We start from the raw sequence: 23,543 nt of genomic DNA on the forward strand, positions 1-23,543 counted from the left end.
ACGGGACTGGAGGAGATTATGCTAAGTGAAATAAGTCAAGCAGAGAAAGACAATTATATGGTTTCATTCATCTGTGGAACATAAGAAATAGGAAGGTCGGTAGGAGAAGGAAGGGAAGAATGAAGGGGGGCGGTAAACAGAAGGGGAAATGAACCATGAGAGACCATGGACTCTGGGAAACAAACTGGGGGCTTCAGAGTGGAGGGGGATGGGGGATTGGGATAGGCCAGTGATGGTTATTAAGGAGGGCACGTATTGCCTGGAGCACTGGGTGTTATACACAAGTAATGAATCATGGAACACTACATCAAAAACGAAGGATATTCTGTATGGTGACTAACATAACATAATAAAAAAGTATTATAAAAAAATGAGCATGCTCTTAACAATCACATTTTCCTGCCTTGCTGTTATACAAGTCGGCCTGGCCAGGTATGCTCTATACTCTGTGTTCGCCTATCACAGCCCTGACAATGCATGATTACCTCGTTTGTTCATAGGAGTGCTTCCCAAATAGACTGTTACTCGCTAGAGTTTAAGATGTTGAAATGTTTACCACGTGCCTAGCACAGAGCACAGGACCCAGTGCAAAGTAGGTCCCCAGTATATATTTACTGAATTTATTAATTAATCTGATAATGATTCTTTTTTTATAAAGAATTTATTTATTTATTTGACAGAGATAGAGACAGCCAGCGAGAGAGGGAACACAAGCAGGGGGAGTGGGAGAGGAAGAAGCAGGCTCATAGCGGAGGAGCCTGATGTGGGGCTGAATCCCATAACGCCGGGATCACGCCCTGAGCCGAAGGCAGACACTTAACCGCTGTGCCACCCAGGCCCCCCTGATAATGATTCTTGAGACTGATAGATCTTAGACCTACATGTGCCGTTTTCTAAAACATTTTCCCCATGAGTCACCTCATTTGGTACTTCCAATATTTCTGTAAAATATTTCTTCTTAGCATGGTTACACATTTAGTAAATGGAATAGGAAAGGCTTAAACTCATATGTTTTTATACAATACCCAATGCTTTACCTCATTGTATATATTGGCTCACCTGGTAATTTCTGGGTGACATATGTTGAAATATGAGGGAAAAATTAAATTTTCTCATTCTTTCAGGGCTAGGTTAAAAAACACCTACATCTGTGAAACTCCTTAAGAAGATAACCAGACTTGGGCAGAATATTATGGACCGAAGTTATACTTTATCAGAGTAGATCTATTCCAACAGAAAATAAGATTAAACAAGCCACCTAATTTAAAGAAAAGTTACAATCCGTACTGGCCAGGTATTGGATCTCCAGTATGTTAAAGCAGTAGCAAGCATTGCAAAAGTCTTTACCTTTGATATTAAGGCTCCTTCACCTCCCTTAGGAACCCTAAATCATAATCTTTTGAAATTGCCCGTGGTAATCCTCTTAGTAAGATTTGCTAACATTTAAATCTATTAAATATATGTCCTTCAGCCAAATCTTGGAAGCTCCCTGAAAGTGCTATTAATGTGTTTTGCCACGCAGGCATTTTACTAGAGTGGGCCAGAATTAAAACCATTATCACATCTTGAATATAATTACAATGAAAGTGTAAAGAAACAATGGTGCAAACATTGACTAAGCTTCTAATATATACCAAGCATTGCACATGGCACAGATAGAAACTCCATGAGCGTGAGGATTGTTTTAACTCATTATTGTGTGTATATATATATATATATAATTTAACAGAGTGCTTGGCAAGTAGTCGGTACTCACAAATACTGACATATGAATAAAACATGACAAATGCATGGCCCCTGCGTTTGAAAATATTGCAATACACAATATTTGGGCCTCAGGAGAATTTATCTTGAGCCCATGGATAAACTCATGTTCCACAATAATACGGCATCTCTGGGGCCACAGAAATAACACAGGAGAGCTAATTAGGTATGATGTGATACGGAGAGCATTGTGACATGTGGCTTTGTAGGGAGGGGACAAGGCTGTGGATAATAAAAGTGACCTAAGCGTGTCTAGGGGTCTTTATAATGTTCACCATAGGAGGTTCCATTTCTCTAGTTTCTCTCTTTGGAGAAAAGAATGAGATTGTGGTATTTGGAAGCTACTTGTTTAAAGAGTTCAGATTGCACATACTGTAGCCTGAGTCATTCTGTGAACTCTGTGACCCAGTCTCACCCACAGCAGTGACATAGTAGGGGCTTCCTAAGTATTGTGGAATGAATATAATTCGGAGGAATGAAACAGCTGCTGTCAGCCCCAGGAGACAAAGGCGACGTCCAGCCAAGCTCTCTATTGACCTCTTGTGGTTATAAGTACACATGACACCCAGCCCCAGAAATAGGACTGAGGACAAGCAATTAATTCACTTTTACAGGTGGTGAGACCAGAAAAGCAGCTTGGTGGTGAGTGGCAGGTAGAGGCAGGACAGCAAGCATTCTCTCAGGGCAGGACTGGCTCTGACCTTGATGGCTCTGTCCTGGGGCTCTGTGGGAACACTGACCCATAGGCAGGAACCTCAGTAGCCTATTCTCTGCTTACAAAGACACATCTCTGGGCTGGAGCTGGGCTGAGAAAATGAGTCCTTTTGAGGAGTTTAGGCCATCTCAGAGTTCAGAGAACAGGGTCCACATACATCCCCACCAGATCTTTTCAATAGCAATGAGAGCCAGTTGGGATGGAGGTGAGGAATTGAGCTGCCATATCGCCACAGTGTGCAAACAAAAGGGCTCCGCTCTGAAAATGGCAAAACTGAGAGAACATGGGGTTCTGGTCTTGAAACAGAAGGCACAGGTTGTATGAGGACTTGTTCTACCAATTCTAGAAACTCAGGTTTGTTCTACCTACTCGTATGCCTCAAAAAGGAGGCTTTCCACATTTTGTTTTTCCATTTATCAGCCATGAAAAAGGAATGAAGTATTGATACCTGTGGCTACATGGATGGACTTTGAACAAATGATGCTAAGTCCAAGAAGTCAGATACAAAATGCCACAAGTCGCATTTAATTTGTATGAGATGTTAAGAACAGGCAAAACCATAGAGACAGAAAGCAGATGGGTAGTTGACAGGAGTTAGAGGTAGGGGTGGGGAATTGGGAATGACTGTTTAATGGGCACGGGGTTTCTTTTGGGGTTGATGAAAAGTTCCAGAATTAGACAGTGGTAACTGCTGCAAAGTTTTGTGAATATACGTAACAACACTGAATCATGTGCTCTAAAAGGATGAACTTTATAGTATACGAACTATATCTCAATTTTTAAAAAGACAAATAAGAAAATGAAGGACAGAATCAAGAAGGAAATCTTGGGCCACCCCAAGCTTGGCACACAATTCTGCATGGCAGGTCAGCTTTGGGGAACCCTGGGGCCCACGACTGGTCATTATCAAGCAGTACTGCACACTTGAGTGGACACAGGATCTTCTGGGGAAAGCTTGGGCCAACATTTTCTACATGATCTCTGAACGTGCACTTCAAGGGTCAAATATTTATACCAGAGGGGCAGTTTGCCTACCTGTGGGTGAAGAGATAAGCTTCTAGTTTGTCCCAGAAAATACTGACTCTAGGAATATACTGTCAGAGCTGTCACAACCCAGACACAGTTAACAAAGCAAGGAGCTTGCATAGAATTTTATAGACACAAAGTTGTCCTTTATCGGAGCAGACTCATTCTAACAGATAATAAGATTAAACAAGCCAACGAATTTAAAGAAAAGTTACAATCCGTAATCAAAAACTCGGAGCTGCAAATGTGGAATGCCAAGGAAAATAAATAATTACTGAGATCTTACTCCAAGGATCCAAGAGGATGAATTAGAATAGCTAACATATACTGAGTACTTACTACATGCCAGGTATTATCATAAGTGTTTTAGAAATACAGAATCAGGGGTGCCTGGGTGGCACAGCGGTTAAGCATCTGCCTTCGGCTCAGGGTGTGATCCCGGTGTTATGGGATCGAGCCCCGCATCGGGCTCCTCCGCTGTGAGCCTGCTTCTTCCTCTCCCACTCCCCCTGCCTTGTGTTCCCTCTCTCGCTGGCTGTCTCTATCTCTGTCGAATAAATAAATAAAATCTTTAAAAAAAAAAAAGAAATACAGAATCATTTCATTCCCATAATAGCCCCATGAGGTAGGTACCATTACAATTCTCACTGTATACATGACGAAAGGTAGACACAGAGAAGCTAAGTAATGAGCTCAAAGTCACACAGCTACCAAAATGTGGCCCATGTCCTTAGTCCTGCCCGCGGTACTCGCAGATGATGGGTTATGCTGAGGTCCAGAGAGAACCTGGCTCACCATCCACTACCACCTGGAGAAGGGAGGCTGCAGGTTTGGGGAACACAGGGACGGCAAAGGCAGCTAGTTATTGGCGGCACCTATCCTACAGGATCCCTACACACTGTGATCAGGCAGGGAGAGGATTGCCAAAGGAGAATGCCACAGGTGTGAGCTGGGAGTAGCTTCCAGCCTTTATTCCTTGTGAGCGGTGTGGGGGGGGGCAGACCTGGGGCCACTCTTTTGTCCCAAGCCCTAATTTCACCCCTTGGGCAAGGACAAACTGGACCCGCAGAAAGGCTGCCCCCAGACCTAGAAGAGAAGGTGAGGCGTCCTGCCAGGTCTTTGTCGGCATCTAGCGGTCGGCATAGGACACCCAACTTGATGCTGGCAAGTCAGAACAGGAGGGCAGAGCAGGGGTTCTTCACCTGGAGGTGCAGGGAAGGGCGGGAGGCTCTGCGAAAGCCACCCCCACCCTCCCCTTGAGTCGTATGTGAAAACAATGCTGGGGCCTCTCCCCGTAGTTGTCATCAGGTCCTCCGCGATCTCTGTGCCGGGCACAACTTAAGAACCACAGCTAGAGGGTCGGGAAGTGGTGTCCCAGGGAGAAGCTGGCTCTGGGCTGAGGGCCCTCCCATTGCGTCCTCACCCTGGTGGGCAGAGAGGCCACAGCCGGGGCCCCAGCACTGCTCTCTCTGCTCCAAAGAGCGGCTCTGGGTGAGGGACTTCGGGAGTATGTTCACAAGGCTCCTAGAACCGATGCAACCAAGTAGCAAAGATCGGAACTTCAAAAGCCGTATGAAACATCCGGTCTGACATTAGCTCAGTTGAACGGAGGGACACTGCTATAACCCAAGGGAACGCAACGTTCAGTCCAGAAAGCAGGAAGATTCCAAAGTAAACAGGGAACAAGGACTGGTCGGAATGAATGAGACTAAACCCCACAAAGGAATCAGAGGGCTGCTCTCACGTGGTACCAGCGACCCAGTGTGTTGAGAACTGTTGAAGGTAACTTCACTGAAGATGAGATTCGGAGGGGCAACTGGATTGTTCAGTCCCTGAAGCCACGGACTCTGGATTTCCACTCAAACCGTGATCTCGGGGCCTAAGATGGAGCCCTGCGCAGGGACCCTCGCTCCACACTCAGCTCAGCGGGGAGTGTACTTGAGATTCTCTCTACTCCTTCCTCTGCAACCCCCTCAAATAAATAAATAAATCTTTAAAAAAATTTTTAAAATAAAAATGAGATTCAGAAATGTTATTTCTTAGGCGTCAATTTGGTTAATGCTTTAAAAGCATTTCTCCTACAGGTGCTTTTAAAAATGCCAAAAGGTCTCTCACAGAGAACAAAATTACAAAACAAACTGTGGAAATTGTAAGGTATTCTTTTCCTCCAGAGAATACACTTCCAAAAAAAATAAGACATGACTTTTCTTACTTAGGAAAATGCATTATTTTATTAAAACCCAGCCACAATTTCGAGCTTCAATCAGGGCACCAGCGGCTAGGGACTCGGTGGTTGTCAAGCAGGGACTGTGGGGCAGGGGACAGAGCAGAAACAATTAAAACTTAAAAAATACAAATGCCCTGCCCACTTGCACCCACCATCCTTGATAGGGTGGGAGGAAAAAAGGACAGAGGCAGTTATGCTTAAAAAAATTAAAAACAAAACCCATCCCAGGTGATTTAACATATACTCACAAACACCTCTCTCCACTGAACAAATGCTGAACTATGATGTTAAGTCAAAGTTTAGTAAATGATAATTCCCTCTTGCAAAAAAGAAAAAAAAATACGAACATAAAGACAAGCCTCTAACATTTATTTATAATTTAAAATTGTATTTATTTTAAAATGTAATTACAAAAGTATATATGCTATAAAAGATGTATGAAGAAAAAGTAATTTCTCCATTTCTTCAAAGTGAGCATAATGCTGTATAAACAGAAATAGGTGATTACTGCTTGTTTTTACAAAACTGCAATCATTTACTCTGTGGATCGTTTTTCTTAGTATATGATCGATACCCATCCAAGTCAACTGATTCTACACATTATATATACATAATTGTTTTTAACGGTTGCCTAATAATTGATACCAGATTGAATCAAATTTTATTCAACTATTCCTTTCCCTTCTAGGTGAAACTTCAGTTTGGTTTCAAGTTTTTGACAGCACAAATAAAGCTGCAATAAACATTTTGTACATATATTACTGTGCATTAGTGCTTTTGTTCCCAAAAGATTGCTTCCCCAAAGTAAGCGTGCTGCATAAAAGAACACGTGTATTTTTACTATTGTCAGACATTACTATAACAATTTCATAAAAAGCTTTCAGTAATTTACCCCCCACCCCCATACACACCCCAACAGCACGGGCATGGCTCTCTCCCTCTCCATTTTCACCAGCAGGGGATGTTTTGTTTCCTTCACTTATTGTTCCATTTTGCATCCCCCTCCCCGATAAGGAAGCAACTTTTCATGTGTTTTCTTTTTAAAAAGAATTTTTTGAGAGAAAGTGAGTACCTGAGTGGGAGGAAGGGCAAAGGAAGAGGAAGAGAGAGAACCTCCAGCAGATTCCCAGCTGAGCACGGAACCCAGTCTCAGGACCCCGAGATCATGACCTGAGCCAAAATCAAGAGTTGGTTACTTAACCAACTGAGCCATCCAGGCGCCCCCTCTTTTCACGTGTTTATCAGACATCTGTATTTTCTCTTCTGAGAATGTCTTGTTCATTATCCATTTTTCCACTGGTTCGTTTGCTTTACTCTGATCAAGATACGTTAGTCTTTGTGTAACATGTACACCATGGATTTCAGTTTACTGTTTCTCTTTTGGTCTTGTCTTTAGTGATTTTTGATGTATAAAGTTGTTAATTTTAGTGGATTTGAATGTGCCCATGCTTTCATGACTAGTGACCTCCAGGTCACCTGTCTTATGAAGGTCTTTCCTATACAAGGATTATGAAATAGCATCCCCAGTTTTCTTACAATATTGTATTGTTTTATTCAAGGCATCAATCCATCTGTATGTTATTTTTCTAGAGGTATAAGAAAAAAGGCTGGCTTAGTTTTATTCCATAAATATCCAATTATCCTAGCTTCATTTATAAATGATTTTTATTTATATTTACATTTATATACATTATACATTATATTACATTGTGTCTGGCAGGCAGACACAAAACACATCTTTTGTCATATATTAACTCATATACACTGGGATCCATATCTGAAATTTCTATTTGTTTACACTAATCTACTTGGCTATTGTTGTTTTTGTTGCATTCAATGAGTCAGCAAGAGCCGGAGCCCTGTATGAAGGGCCATACTCACTTTCAGAGAGGGCTTAGTCCCTGGAAGGATAAGACTCACTATGGTCCCTTTTACTTCAGACTTAATATGACTTCATAATTCTAATTATTGTTTAAATCTTAGAACAAGAATTTAATTCAAATTTGATTCTATGACATAATGCATAACACAAAAAACACAGTATTTATACTTAGAGTGAGCAATACAAAGTGAGTGGTCAAGCAGTTTTATCACCTTGTTAGGCTAGCAACGTATTATATTATCTCCAGAACATGATTTAAATTCACCAGTCTTGATGCATAAGAATAACTTTTTTTAATTGTGGTAAGATACACATAATATGAAGTCTACCAACTTAATCACTTAAAGTGTACAGTTCAGTAGTAACTATATTCTCATTGATGTGCAACCAATCTCCAGAACTTTTTCATATCCATTAACCAACAACTCCACATTTATCCCTCTCCCCAGCTCCTGGCAAGCACCATTTCGCTTTCCGTTTCTATGAGTTTGACTACTCTGGATAATTCATATAATTAGAATTATACAGTATTTGTTTAGTGACAGACTTATTTCACTTAGCATGTCTACATTTTTAGAAGAACTTCTACAGTTTGAGAAGCTCCATATATATTCTGAATATTAACCCCTTTTCAGGTATATGATTTGCAAATGTTTACTCCCCTTCTGTAGATTGCCTTTTCACTCTGTTGATGGTGTCCTTAACTGCACAGAAGTTTTACATTTCGGTATAGTCTAATTTATCTATTTGTACTTTTGTTGCCTATACCTTTGGTGTCATATCCAAGAAATCTTCGCCAAATCCAATGTCATGAAGATTTTTCCACTATGTTTTCTCCTTAGAGTTTCATAATTTAAGTCTTTGATCCATTTTGAGTTAATCTTTGTATACGGCATAAGGTAAGAATCATTATTCTTTTGCATGTGGATATCCACTTTTCCCAGCACCATTTATTGAAAAGACTGCACTTTTCCCATTGAATGGTCTTGATACTTTGTCAAAAATCATATGATCATATATACAACGGTTTATTTCTGAGCTTTCTATTCTATTCCATTGGTCTATATGTTTGTATTTATGCCAGTACCACCATTTTTTATTATTGTAGCTTTGCAATAGGTTTTTAAATCAGGAATTATTAAAACATAAAATTGGGTTTTATTTTTCAAGAGTGTTTTGACTATTCAAGGTCCCTTGAGAGTCCATATTAAGTTTTTAGGATGGATTTTTCTATTTTTGCAAAAGTTGTTGGAATTTTGATAGGGATTGCACTGAATGTGTAGATTGCTGTGGGTAGCAGCGTCATTTTTATGATATTTGTTCTTCCAATCCATGAGCATGGAATGTTTGTCCACTTCTTTGTGTCTTCCTCAATTTCTTTCATAAGTGTTCTATAGTTTTCAGAGTACAGATCTTTTAATTTTTTGGTTAGGTTAATTCCTAGGTAACTTATGATTTTTGGTGTAATTGTAAATGGGATCAATTCCTTGATTTCCCTTTCTTGCTGCTTCATTGTTAGTGTATGGAAATGCAACTGTGTGTTGATTTTATATCCTGCGACTTTGCTGAATTCTTCTATCAGTTCTAGCAATTTTTTGGTGGAGTGTTTTGGGTTTTCTAGATAGAGTTTCATGTCATCTGCAAAGAGTGAAAGTTTCACTTCTTTGCTGGTTTGAATGCCTTTTATTTATTTTTGTTGTCTGATTGCTGAGGCTAGGACTTCCAGTACCATGTTGAACAGCGGTGAGTACGGACATCCCTGTCATGCTCCTGACCTTAGAAGACAAGCTCTCAGTTTTTCCCTATTGAGGATCATATTTGCTGTGGGTCTTTTGTATATGGCTTTAATGAAGTTGAGATATGTTCCCTCTATCCCTACATGGTAGAGGGTTTTTCTCAAGACAGGATGCTGTATTTTGACAAATGCTTTTTCTGCTTCTATTGAGAGGATGATCTGGTTCTTATCCCTTCTTTTATTAATGTGGTGTATCACATTGATTGATTTGCAGATGTCGAACCATCCCTGCGGCCCAGGAATAAATCCCTCTTGGTCATGCTGAATAATCCTTTTAATGTACTGTTGGATCCTATTAGCTAGTACCTTGGTGAGAATTTTTGCATCCGTGTTCATCAGGGATATTGGTCTGCAATTCTCATTTTTGATGGGATCTTTGGTCTTGGGATCGAGGTAATGTTGGCCTCACAGAATGAGTTTGGAAGTTTTCTTTCCTTTTATATTTTTTGGAACAGTTTCAGAATAGGTATTAATTCTTCTGTAAATGTTTGGTAGAATTCCCCTGGGAAGCCATCTGGTCCTGGGCTCTTGTTTGTTGGGACCTTTTTGATTACTGCTTCCTTGCTGGTTATGGGTCTGTTCAGGTTTTCTATTTCTTCCTGTTTCAATTTCAGTAATTTATATGTTTCTAGGAACGCATTCATTTTTTCCAGATTGCCTAATTTGTTAGCATACAATTGCTCATTATATTCTAATTGTGTTTCTTCGGTGTTGGTTGTGAGCTCTCCTTTTTCATTCATGATTTTATTTATTTGGGTCCTTTCTCTTTTCTTTTTAATAAGTCTGGCTAGGGGTTTATCAATCTTATTAATTCTTTCAAAGAACGAGCTCCTAGTTTCATTGATCTGTTCAACTGTTTTTTTTTATTTCTGTATCATTGATTTCTGCCCTAATCCTATTATTTCTCTTCTCTTGCTGGATTTAGGCTTTATTTGCTGTTCTTTTTCTAGCTCCTTTAGATGTAAGGTTAGGTTGTATATTTGAAACAGTGGTCACTTTCCTACCGGTAGACTTGCAGCATTTGTTTTCTCAGATCTCCGATTGATTTCTTAGGTGTTCAGAATGATTTGATAACTAGTTGTAGTCCAGGGACGGGACAAACTTAGGGTCCCCCTACTCCTCTGCCATCTAAACTCTTTCAGTTGGGATTTTAATAGGGATCATACAGAACCTGAAGTTTAATTTGGGTAATACTGCCATCTTAACAATATTAAATCTTCTAACCCACAGACATGGGTTGACTTTCTGTTAATAATGATCTTTAATATCTTTCAATAAGGTTTTGCAATTTTCAGTATACAAGTGTTGCATTTCTTTTATTAAATTTATAACTATTTTAATCTTTTAAGCTATTATGAATAGAATTGCTTTCCATTCGTTTTGAGAATGTCATAGCTGGTGTATAGAACTCAAATTGATTTTTATGTATTGAATTTATGTCTTATGATCTTTTGGAATTGGTTTATTAGAGCAGGTTTTTTAGTGGATCTACCCTGGGATTCTCTTTGTACATGATCACACTATATGCAAACAGACACAGGTTTCCTTCTTGCTTTTTAATTTATATGCCTTATATTTCTTTGCCTTGCCTAATAAACTTGGCTAAAATATACAGTCCAATGTTGAATAAAAGTGGTGAGAATGAACATTCTTGTTGCTTCCCTGATCTTCGGGGGCGGGGGGGGAATATTCAGTGTTTCACCATCAAATATGTTACCAGTGGGTTTTTCGTAGATGCTCTTTATCAGGCTAAGAACGTTTCTTTATGTTCCTAGTTTGTTGAATGATTTTATCATGAAAGAATGCTGGATTTTCTCACATGCTTTTTCCTTATCTATTGAGATGACCGATTTTTTTGTAGTTTATTCTATAACTAACTCTTTATCCTATATTTATATGATGTATTACATTCATTTATTTTCATATGTTAAGCCAAACTTGCATTACTGGGATACATCCCACATCTTGGTCATGGTGTATAACCCTTTTTAACATGCTGCTGGATTTAGTTTACTAGTACTTTGTTGAGTATTTTTCCATCTATATTCACAAGAGATACTGGACTTTAGCTTACTTTTCTTGTAACATCTCATCTAACTTTGGTGTCTAGGTAACACTGTTCTCATAGAATGAGTAGGGAAGTGTCACTCTGTTATTCTTTGGAGGAGTTTGCAAAACTTTGGTAATCTTCTTTAAACATTCAGTAGAATTCACCAGTGAAGGCCTCTTGCCCTGGGTTTTTCTTTGTAGAAAATTTTTTGATTACTAATTCCATCTCTTTACTTGTTATAGTTATTCAGATTTCCTATTTCTTCTACAGTCAGTTCTACACCAGACCATCACCCACCCGTGGCTTAGAGTCTGCTAGGGTACGACTACACAGTGTTCTCTTGTATATGAGGAGTCATCTTTTTCTTGATTCTTTCAAGTTTTTCTCTTTGTCTCTCAACACTTTGGCTGTGATATATTAATAAAGGAAATTTACAACTCTTTTAATGTTTGTGGGCCCTGTTCCTGGGCTCCCAGGGAAGCTATACTTTAACTTTTACCAAGGTCAGAATGACGTCACCAGACGTCAAAGCATGGGCTCTATTTCTGCCCCAAGCACACATTGTACATCTGTTTCATTAGTAAATAACCTAAAAAAAATTTCAAACTAAAGCTAAGAATAAATATCTCCCTAAATTCCATTCCCATACCTCCGGAGCCTGTAACCTCACACACACTAAAAGCATAAGATAAAGTCTGTAATTTTCTGGAATGTACTTTGTCATGATAATTTGTAACTCTTGATGTAACAAAAAAAACCATATATAACTCTATATTAAACATTCCTTCTCCAGAGCACTCTGTTCTTTGCCAAAATTGTGTATCTCAGGCAGGTGTCCTCACTTGAGCTCAACTAAAATTCTCTTCGTTTTTTCAGAAATTCTAAAAACTTTGTTCATTTTGTGTTGACAGTATCTAGCTGTGGATCTCTTCGTGTTTTTCCTTCTTAGGAGTTTGTTGACCTTGTAGGTATGTAGGTTAATGTTTTCATCAAGTTTAGGAAGTTTTCAGTCATTATTTTATTATTGGTTTTTTTCTGTATCTTTTTCTCCTCTCCTTTTGGTACTTCTATTATGTGTATGTTGGTACACTTAAGGGTACTTAATGGTGTCTCACATTTCTCTGAGGTCCTGTTAATTTCCTTCTATCTTTTCTCTCTCTTCAGATTGCATTATCTCTATTGATCTATCTTTGTTTCCCCATTCATTCTTCTGCCCGCTCAAATCTATTGTTAAATTATTCTAGTGAATTTTTCATTTCAGTTAATGTGCTTTTCAACTCCAGTTTCCCTTTGGATCTTTTTTTTTTATCATTTCCCTTTACTGATATTCTCTATGATGAGAGATTGTCATCACACCTTCTTTTAATTCTTTAAACATGGTTTTAGTTCTTTTAACATACTTATAATACCTGCTTTGAAGATTTTGCCTAATGGGTCCAACATCTGGGCCCACGCAAAAGCAGTTTCTCACCCGTGCTTTTTTCCCTACAAATGGGTTACACTTCCCTGTTTGTTTCCATGTCTTTTATTTTTGATGAAAACTGAACATGTTAATAATATTTTGTATCAACTCTGGATACTGATCCCCCACACATAGAATTGGGCTACTTATCGTTGTTTATTTTTCACTTTGGTGCCTTGGCTAGACTAGTTCAGCAAAGTTGATTCTTCCAGCAATGCACAGCCGTGACATCGCTTCCCCAAAGGCTCAGCCTTGGGCACACACACACACACACACACACACACACACACAGTCACCCTAGGATGACAGCAGTCTTAGCTAGGCTGTCAGTCTCTTTCACTTCTTTTCACTTCTTAAGCTGTCTGCCCTTGGTGGTATCACACCCAGCAGCAAGTCTCTACTAATTGCCTACTGATTTATTCCTTAAAATAATTCCCTGGGCCATAACACAGTGGGATCCCTTTAATTTCAGACTGTGTTCATTCTGTTAACAGCAGAAAACAGAATATCACTAGAATGGAATAGGTGCTCAATAAAGATTTATTAAATGAATAAATGAATTCTGTAAAAAAAATCACCCATTTCCTCTCATTTTTCAAATACAATGACAAAAAAATTTCTAGAGGAAATCACATCACTTTTACCTTTCCTGTATGTGTAATTATTCTATTTTCTCATTGTTTAAAAATTTTAACCACTTAATCAGAGTGTAATTTACATACCATAAAATTCATTCATTGTAAGTATAAAACTCAAATGAATTCTAGTAAATTTATAGTTATACACCTACCACAATCTAGTTTTAGATCATTTCAATCACCTGAAAGTTTCCTTATACTTGCAATTAATTTGCAACTTGCACAATTAATTTGCAATTAAACTTGAAATTAATTTGCAAATTTTGTGATTACTTTCTCACTCCCAACTCCATCCATTCACAAACATTTATATGCTTTCTGTCTCTATAACTTTGCCTTGTTTTGACATTTAATGAAACGGAATCATACAATATGCTTTCTTTTAAATTGGGCTTTTTTCACTTAGTGAAATGTTTCTGAGGTTCATCCATGTTGTAATATTTATTAGTAGTTCATTCCTTTTAATTGTTGACTCATATTCCATTAGAGACATATACAACATTTTGGTTACCCATCTACCTGGTGATAGACATTAGATTGTTTAGCTCGTAGCTGCTCTCAATAATGTTGCTATGAAAATTCATGTACATCCTTGTGTGGACAAATATTTTCATTTCTCGTGGGTAGATACCTTCAAAGGGAATAGCAGGGCCATATCCTAAACTTCTAGTTTTTTACTATTTTTTAAAAATTGAGATATAATTGACATATAACATTGTGTAAGTTTAAGGTGTACAATATATTGGTTTCATACATTTATATATTGCAATAGGATTACCACTAAGTTTATAAAACAGTACTGTTGACTATCATAGCTGTGCGTAGTGCAAGCCCGGGGCAGGTTACTGATGGTTATTTCTGCAGTGCATCTCGCAATCATGCGAAAAACCACAAGGGCCTGTCCAGCCATAACATTGGTTCCAAAAGGGAAGACATCTGTGGGGGCTTGCCAGGGTTGCACAAGAGTGCCCCAGGCATTTCAAACCAATAGCATCACTATCAATAGGCTGAGACCAGCACAAAAGATGATGCTGTGCATTCAATTTCCAGAACTTATTTCTCTACAAGTTGCAACAACATCTCCCCAATTCCCCAACCAACGAATCTATAATAACCACCATTCGATGGTTTTCATGAGTTTGGCCACATTTAAGTCACGTCATACGATATCTGTTTTTCTCTGACTAATCTCACTTGGCATAACGCCTTCAAGGTCCATCCATGTTCTCACAATTAGCAGAATGCCCTTCTTTCTCATGGCTTAATAAAATTCCACATCTTTATCCATTTATCCTTTGAGGGACCTTTAAATTGTTTCCATACCTTGTCTATCGTGAGCAATGTTACAATGGATATGGGTGTGCAGATATCTCTTAGAAATATCTGAAGAAGAAATATCTTCTGAAGAAATTCAAATCAGCCTATTGAGAGTGGTATACCTAGGAAGGGAATTGCTGAATAATATGGTCATTCAATTCCTAATTTTTAGAGGAACTGTCATACTATTTTCAATAGTGGCTATACTATTTTACATTCCCACCAACAGTATAGAAGAGTTCCCTTATCTCCACATCCTTGCCAACCTTTCTATCTCTCGTCCTTTTGATAACAGCCATCCTAACAGGTATAAGGTGACATCTCATTGTGGTTTTGATTTTCATTTCCATGATGGATAGTAATGTTAAGCATGTTTTCATACACCTATTAGTCATTTGTATGTCTTCAGAAAAATATCTGTTCAGGTCCTTTGCTGATTTTCTAATTGGATTAGTTACTTTTTTTTAATTTTGCTATTGAGTTGTATGAGTTTTTAAATATATTTTGGAATTAACCCCTTAACAGATATATGGTTTGTGAATACTTTCTCCTATTCTGTGGGGTGCCTTTTCAATCTATTGTTTCCTTTGCTGTTCCAAAGCACTTTAATATAGCATAGTCCCACTTGTTTTAGTTTTTGTGTCCTACATTTTCTTTCTAAAGAAATAGTCAAGCCATTTTCCAAAGTGCCAATATAATTTTACATTTCCACTGGCATGTATGAGTTCTAGTTTCTCCACGCCCTCAACAATGCTTGGAATTATCTATTTTAAAATTATAGCTATTCCAGGGCACCTGGGTGGCTCAGTCAGTTAAACATTCGGCTCAGGTCATGGTCCCATGGGCTGTGAGATTAAGCCCTGTTTTGGGCTCCACACTCAGCAGGATTCTGCTTGAGATTCTCTCCCCTCTGTCCCTCATTCACTCATGTGTTCTTGTTCTCTCACTCAAATAAATAAATAAATTGTTAAAAATAAATAAAATAAAATTAGAGCCATTCTAATGGGTCTGTGGTGGCATAATATTATGGTTTCAATTTACGTTTTCCTAACAACTAGTGAAGTTTGAGCATATTTTCATGTAATTATTAGCTATAAATATATCTTCTTTAGTAAAATATTTAACTTATTTGCCCATTACTATGGACTGAGTATTTTTTTTAAGATTTTATTTATTTATTTGTCAGACAGAGAAAGAGAGCACAAGCAGAGAGAGCTGCAGGCAGAGGGGGTCCTGGACTGAATATTTTTGTTCCACCAAATTTATATGTTGAAGCCTAATCTCCACTTGATGGTATTTGGAGGTGGAGCTTTTGGGAGGTAATTACATCATAGGGTGGAACCCTCATGAAAGGATTTGTGGCCTTGTAAGACACACAAGAGGGCACCTGGATGGCTGAGTCGGTTAAGCCTTTGGCTCAGGTCATGATCTCAGGGTCCTGGGATCAGGCCCTGCATTGGGCTCCCTGCTCAGCACCCCCAGTGCTCAGCACTGGGCCCCTCTCTCGGCCCCTCCCCCAACTTGTGTGGTCTCGCTCCCTCTCTCTCAAATAAACAAATAAAATCTTAAACACACACACACACACACACACACACACACACACACACACACATACACACAAACGAGATGATCTCTCTCTTTTGGCCATGTGAGGATATAATGACAAGGTAGCCCTCTACAAGCCAGGAAGAGGGGTCTCACCAGATGCCAGATTTGCAGTGTCTTGATCTGGGACTTGCCAGCCTCCAGAACTGTTAGAAATAAACGTTTGGGGTCGCCTGGGTGGTTCAGTTGGTTAAGCATCTGCCTTTGGGGGCGCCTGGGTGGCTCAGTCGTTAAGCGTCTGCCTTCTGTTCAGGGCGTGATCCCGGTGTTCTGGGATCGAGCCCCACATCAGGCTCCTCTGCTGGGAGCCCGCTTCTTCCTCTCCCACTCCCCCTGCTTGCTCTCTCTCTGTCAAATAAATAATAAATAAAATCTTTAAAAAAAAAAAGCATCTGCCTTTGGCTCAGGTCATGATCCCAGGGTCCTGGGATCAAGCCCCGCATCAGACTCCCTACTCAGCAGGGAGTCTGCTTCTCACTCCCTCTACCAGTCTCCCTGCTTGTGCCCTCTCTCTCTCTTTGACAAATAAATAAATAAAATATTTTTTAAAAAGAAATAAATGTTTGTTGTTTAAGCGACCCAATCTATGGTACTTTCGATATAGTAGCCCAAATTAAGATACCCATTTTAATTTTTTGTTTTCTTACTGAGTTTTAAGAGGTCCTTATATATTTCGCATACAAGTCCTGTACTAAATATGTTTTGCAAATATTTTCTCTCAAACTGTGGCTTACCTTTTCATTCTATTAACTGTGTCTTTTCAAAAGCAGTTCTTAATTTTTATGAAATCTGAGTCCAATTTGTCAATCTTTGTTTAATCCAAAACAAAGATTTCCTCCTGTTTCTTTCTAGAAGTTTTATATATTTTGCTTATATATTTAACTTTTCTCTGTAGTTGTCATGTGAGGTAAGGGTTTAAATTTGTTTTTTGCATGTGGCTAGCCAAATGTCCGAGCATGAATCATTAAAAAGACCATCTTTTTCCCCACTGATTTGTGTTGGTATCTTTGCCAAAATCAGTTGAATGTAGATATAAGGATTTATTTCTGGAATCTCAATTCCATTTCATTGATCCATACGCCTGTAATTTTGCCAATATGGCACTGTCTGGATTATTGTGGTCTTAGAAAGTTTTGCAGTTAGTGTAAGTCCTCCAACTTCGTACTTTTTAGAATTGGTTTTGGCTATTCTAGGTTATTGGCATCTCCATCTAAATTTTAGGACCACCCTATCAACATCTATTGGGATTTAAATAGAGATTGGCTTGAATTTACAGATCATTTGGGTATGACCGCCACCTTGACAATAAGTACTTCACTCCATGAACATGGAATGTGTCTCCATATACTCAGATATTCTCTGATTTCTCTCAGGAATGTTTTGTCGTTTTCAGTGTACAACTCTTATGTTAAATTTAACCCTAAGTATTGTACTCTGTTTGATGCTACTGTGAACAGAATTGTATTCTTTTTTTTCAAGATTTTTATTTATTTGAGAGAGAGAGAGAGCATGAGAAGGGGGGGTCAGAAGGAGAAGCACACTCCCCACTGAGCAGGGAGCCTGATGCAGGACTCCATCCTGTGACTCCAGGATCATGACCTGAGCTGAAGGCAGTTGCTTAACTGACTGAGCAACCCAGGTGCCCTAGAATTGTATTCTTAATTCAACTTTGAGATTGTTAATTGCTAATATGTAAAAATATAATCAATTTTATATATTGATATTGTATCATGTGAATTTATTAAACTCCACCGGTACATCTAGTAATTTTTGTTCCTTGATTTTTTTCTAGAACAAAGGCAATTTTAATTCTTCCTTTCCAATCTAGATATATTTAATGTCTTTTTTATCCCTTCTTTTACTGGCTAGAACATCCAGTAAAGTGTTGAAACAGATCTGGAAAAAGTGTTGAAACATCTGAGCCTTGTTAGCAATCTTAAGGGAACATAATACATTTCTTCAACATTAAGTATAATGTTACCTCACACATGCCTTTTATCAGATTGACAGTTTCCCTCTATTCCCAGGTTCTTGAGCCTTTTTATTATAAATGCGTGTTGGATTTTATCAAACACTTTTCTGCATCTTCTGAAAAAATCATGTAATTTTAATCCTTTATTCTATTAATATTGTACAGCACATTATCATTGGATGATTAAGCCAACATTACATTCATAGGATAAAGCCCACTTGTTCATGGTATGTCATCCTATTTATATGTTGTTGCACTGTTTACTAACATTTTAAGTATCATTGTGTCATGTTCATGAAGAATATATTGGTCTATAGTCTTTTCTTTTGAGGTCTTTGGCATTGGCATCGGATGAATACTGATCTCACAGGACGAGTCAAGAAATGTTTCCTTAGCCCCTATTTTCTGAAACAATTAGTGAAGTATTGGTATTACTTCTTTTAAATACTTACTAGAATTTAGCAGTTAAGCCACCTGAATATGGGTTTTGCTTAGTGGAAATATTTTGGATTACTAATTTAAACTATTTACTTGTGTCATGGGTCTATTCATATTTTTTTATTTCTTCTTAAATGTGTTTTTGATTTTTATCTTCATAGGAATTGTCCATTTCACATAAATTGTCTAATTTGCTGGCATACTATTATTCATAATATTCCATCACAATCCTTTTAATTTATGTAGGATCAGTAGTGATGTACCAATGTCATTGCTAATTTTGATACTAGGTGCCTGTTTTTTTTTGATCTAATGATTTCTCAACTTTGTAGATTTTTTCCTCTTAAAACCAATTTTGATTTTGTTGATTTCCACTCTTGCTTTACTTTTATATTTAACTGATTTTGAATGTAATCTCTATTATTTCTTTTCTTTTTCTTGCTTTGGATTTATTTTGCTCTTCTTTATCTAGGTTCTTAAAGGATAAATTACTGCTTTGAAATCTTTCTTCTTTTCTGATGTAGGTCTTTAAAGCTATAAATTTCTTTCTAAACGTTCCCTTAGTTTCCAAATATTTTATAATTTTATGATTTCTTCCTTGACCTATCAGTTATTTAGTAATGTGCTGTATAATTCCCAAATATTTATGGCTATCCTATAATTATTTTTTTTAATTTCAAATTTATTTCCATTGTGATCACAGAATATACTTTGTATGATTTCAAAATTTAAGAACACTGAGCTTTATTTTTTGGTCCATAAGGAATGTTCTATGTGTAATTGAAAAGAACGTATATGCTGCAGGCTTTGTGTGGTAAGTTAGGTCAAATTAGTTATGTTTGTATATGCTATCTTCTTGATTTTCTGTCTAATTCTTCCAATTATTGAGAATGAGGTATCAAAATACCTCACTATTGTTTGTTGATCTGTCTATTCCTCATTTTACTTCTGCCACTTTTTGCTTTGCATATTTTGTTAGATAGGTATATATTTATAAATGTTATAGCTTCCTTTTGTATTGACTTTATTCTCATTATGTAACTTCCCTCTTTGTGTTTCATAATATTCCTTGTCTTGAAGTCTTGTCCCTAAAAAAAAAAAAGATTTTATTTATATATTTGAGAGAGAGAGAGAGAGCACACAAGTGGGGGGGAGGGGCAAAAGGAGAGGGGGAAGCAGACTCCCCCCCTGAACAGGACCCTGGGATCATGACCTGAGCCAAAGGAAGATGCTTAACCAACTGAGCCACTCAGGCGCCCCTCAAAGTCTTGTTTTAAATCTATTTCTTCAAATATTACTATAGACACACCAACCCTATTACAGTTATCATCAACATGATATACATTTTTATATCCTTTCACTTCCAACCTATTTGTGTCTTTGAATTTAACGTCTCCTGTAAACACCACATACTTGGATCTTGCTTTTTTATCCAGTCTAATAATATCTGCCTTTTAATTTGGGTGTTTAAGCCATTAAAATTTAATGTAGTCATTGATATAGTTGGATTTCAATTTGCCACTGCGCTATTTGTTTTCTGTCTACTGCCATTTTTTTGTTGTCTATTCTACCTTCATTGCCTTCATTTATGTTTACTATTTTTACATGTACCATTTTAATTTCTCTTTTATATCTTTTTTAGGACTTTTTAAAGTAATCTCTACATCCAGTGTGGGTCTTGAACTCACAACCCCGAGATCAAGAGTCACATGCTCTACCAACTGAGCCAGCTGGGGACCCCTTAATTTCTTTTAATTTCGAACTATATATTTTAGTTTCTTAGTGGTTGTTCTCATACAGTATGTATTTGAACCTATGAAAATATCCATCAGATTAATACTAACTTACTTCCAGTAAAATGGAGAAACTTTCCTTCTATACAGTTTCATACCCCTGAACTTTTTGTACTTATTATATATATTACATCAATATATGATATATAGCCAACAACACAGTGTAATAATTATTGCTTTATATGGTCTTGTGTCTTTTAAATTATTAAAGAGAAAAAATATAGAGTCTGTTACATTAATCTAGCTATTTACTATTTCCTGTGTTCTTCATTTCTCCTCCTGGATTCAGGTCACCATCCACAGTCATTTCCTTTCAGACTGAAAGACTTCCTTTGGTATTTATTATAGTACAGGTCTGCTAGCATGGACTTTTCTCAGTCTTTATCTAGGAAGCTCTTTCTTTCACTTCGGTAGAACCTTCTTACTGACGGAGCTAAGCAGGAGGTGGATGAGAACAGTCCAGGCCAGAGTAACACAGATTCCAACATTCCTTACCCAAAGACTAACATTCTTGAATGCTTTTAGTTGATTTCCAGAGCACAGAAATGGTTGTTTTTGTCAATTTTGTACAGCTTTGTAGTTTAGAGAATTTTCTAATATCCTCACTTGGCCGGGGCTAGAAGTGCTTTTTTCAAAGTTAACATTGCCTATTTAAGGAAGCCTAACTTTGAATCTTATTTTATGAATATTAAATATTTTATTTCTTAATCATATTTACAATAAGTCGTTATATTTTACTGCTATCTTCAAAGAATTAATTTGGAATTCATTTATTAACTCTATTGCATTTTTCGTTTTCTGTCTTTGTACCTTGATTTTTATAGTGATTGACTCAACCCTTCCATTTTTGGGAGGGGGTTCTTCGTATATTAACATTTAATAAAATAAGTTCATTCTTTTCTGTCTTATTTCTTTAATTAAAAAAAACTTAAAATGCTATGTAGATTAAAACTTTCCTTTGTATTTATTTTAAAAATTTTTTTTAAGTAGGCTCCACAGCCAGCATGGTGCTCCAACTCACAACCCCCAGATCAAGAGTTGCAGGCTCTACCGACTGGGCCAGCCAGGCACCTGGAAACCTTTCCTTTGAGTAAAGCATCTAAACAGTGAAATTCGACTTGATATCTTTTTTCTTTAATTCTTTCCAGGTTGTTATGTAAGTTCCCTTTTTATTTCCTATTTAAGTCAAAGGAAATCTAAGTCATGTTACTTAATTTCATATTAGGTAAGATTTGGTAACTTTTCACTACTTATTTCTAAAGTTATTGGTCAATGGACAATGTAGACTACAAAATATCTATTTTGATATATTAAATTATTTTTGTGACAAATGATTAAGTTATAGAAATATTCTGAGAAATTATTAAAAATTCTCATTCTCTAATTGTGGGAATATAAGATGTTATGTTTAATAAATAATTTATGTTTATTGATCAAATAATTTGATTCTGTCCTCTACAAGAACCTAAAGATTGGTGTATATGTAACACAAAAGAATCAGAAGTGAATATCCATGATTCTAATCAGTACTTATTTTAACATTTACATGAGTGATTTTCTTTTTTGCAGAGCACTCCTTTATTTTCTCAATCCATTTACAAAGAGAAGGTATTTTCTACTCAAAAAATGGCAACACAGATCAAAGAATAATAAAGAAAAGATCCTAAGGTACAGAAGGAAGAGAAAGCTATTTAATGAAATTGGGAAGTATTTCTGTAGCAATTTAAATGTGACCCACAGCAAGTATACACTACATTAAAAAACATATCTATTATGAAAGGAATGTACAGAAATGTGTCACACTCCATGTGAAATATTGTTTTGAATATAGTGAAGACCACGAATTAGGCTTTATTGTGGCACTTAGTAAAAGGTTACTTCCCATAAAAAGAAGGTATCAGAGCTTGATAACAAAATGAAATCAGAATCTCTGAAAGCCTCCAAAGTAAGGGGGATGTCTAGAGATACCCTCTTCTAAGGTAACTTCCAACATTCTTCTCTCTCTTAAAAGTGGATGTCTCAGATGTGGCCCTTCAGGCAGAAAACATGATGCCAAGGGAAAATACTGGATATAAAATGCTAAATGAAGAAAAGCAGAAATGCACAGGCTAGGTAGAGTAGAGATTTAATTTCCAAAAGACAAAGATGTCTGAGGAGGGTGGATGACTTAAGGTCTCAGTTTGATTTCATTTTTTTAAAAGATTTTATTTATTTATTTGACAGAGAGAGAGACAGCCAGCAAGAGTGGGAACATAAGCAGGGGGAGTGGGAGAGGAAGAAGCAGGCTCTCAGCAGAGGAGCCTGATGTGGGGCTTGATCCCAGAATCGGGATCACCCCCTGAGCTAAAGGCAGACTCTTAAGGACTGAGCCACACAGGGACCCCTCAGTTTGATTTCAAATGGAAAAAAAGTTAAAATAGAAGCCCATAATGAGCTGGGAGGAGTTAAGATGGCAGAGGAGTAGGGGACCCCTTTTTCAGCCGGTCCCCTGAGTCGAGCTGGATAGTTACCAGACCATCCTGAACATCCACGGAATCAGCCTGAGACGCAGGAAGATACATCTGGATCTCTACAAATGAACATCTCCAGCACTGAGTATTGAGGTAGGAAGTGGGGAGCCGTGAAACCGTGCACAGATATCGGAAGATAAACGGAAGGAGGAGGGAGCTGCCGCGTTCGGGCTCCGGGAAGTGGTAGCCACCTGCACAGGGGAGCGGGCGGACTCGCAGACCAGCACCCCCGAGACAGCAGACTGAGACTGTGAGCCGGGGAACGTGCGCCACCAGACTGAAACGGAGCTCTGGTGTGATCACTGGAACCAGACTGAGACCGGGAGCTCTGGGAGCGCACGCGGGGGGG

At 37.8% G+C, this 23,543-nt stretch overlaps 1 long non-coding RNA gene across 4 annotated transcripts in view; it reads right to left on the reverse strand.

Annotated features, from left to right (window-relative positions):
* Positions 1-23,543, reverse strand: part of LOC117797396 — a 180,423-nt gene that overhangs the window by 111,936 nt on the left and 44,944 nt on the right. The window contains exon 4 of one of the 4 annotated variants that reach the window (XR_004622329.1): positions 18,584-19,979. The exons of the other annotated variants lie outside the window; for them this stretch is intronic. This is a non-coding gene — a long non-coding RNA (uncharacterized LOC117797396). Of the gene's footprint in view, positions 1-18,583; positions 19,980-23,543 lie in introns of those variants that run through there. 4 annotated transcript variants of the gene reach the window in all.

Source organism: Ailuropoda melanoleuca, chromosome X (genome assembly GCF_002007445.2).
Source record: "Ailuropoda melanoleuca isolate Jingjing chromosome X, ASM200744v2, whole genome shotgun sequence".
Taxonomy (NCBI): domain Eukaryota; kingdom Metazoa; phylum Chordata; class Mammalia; order Carnivora; family Ursidae; genus Ailuropoda; species Ailuropoda melanoleuca.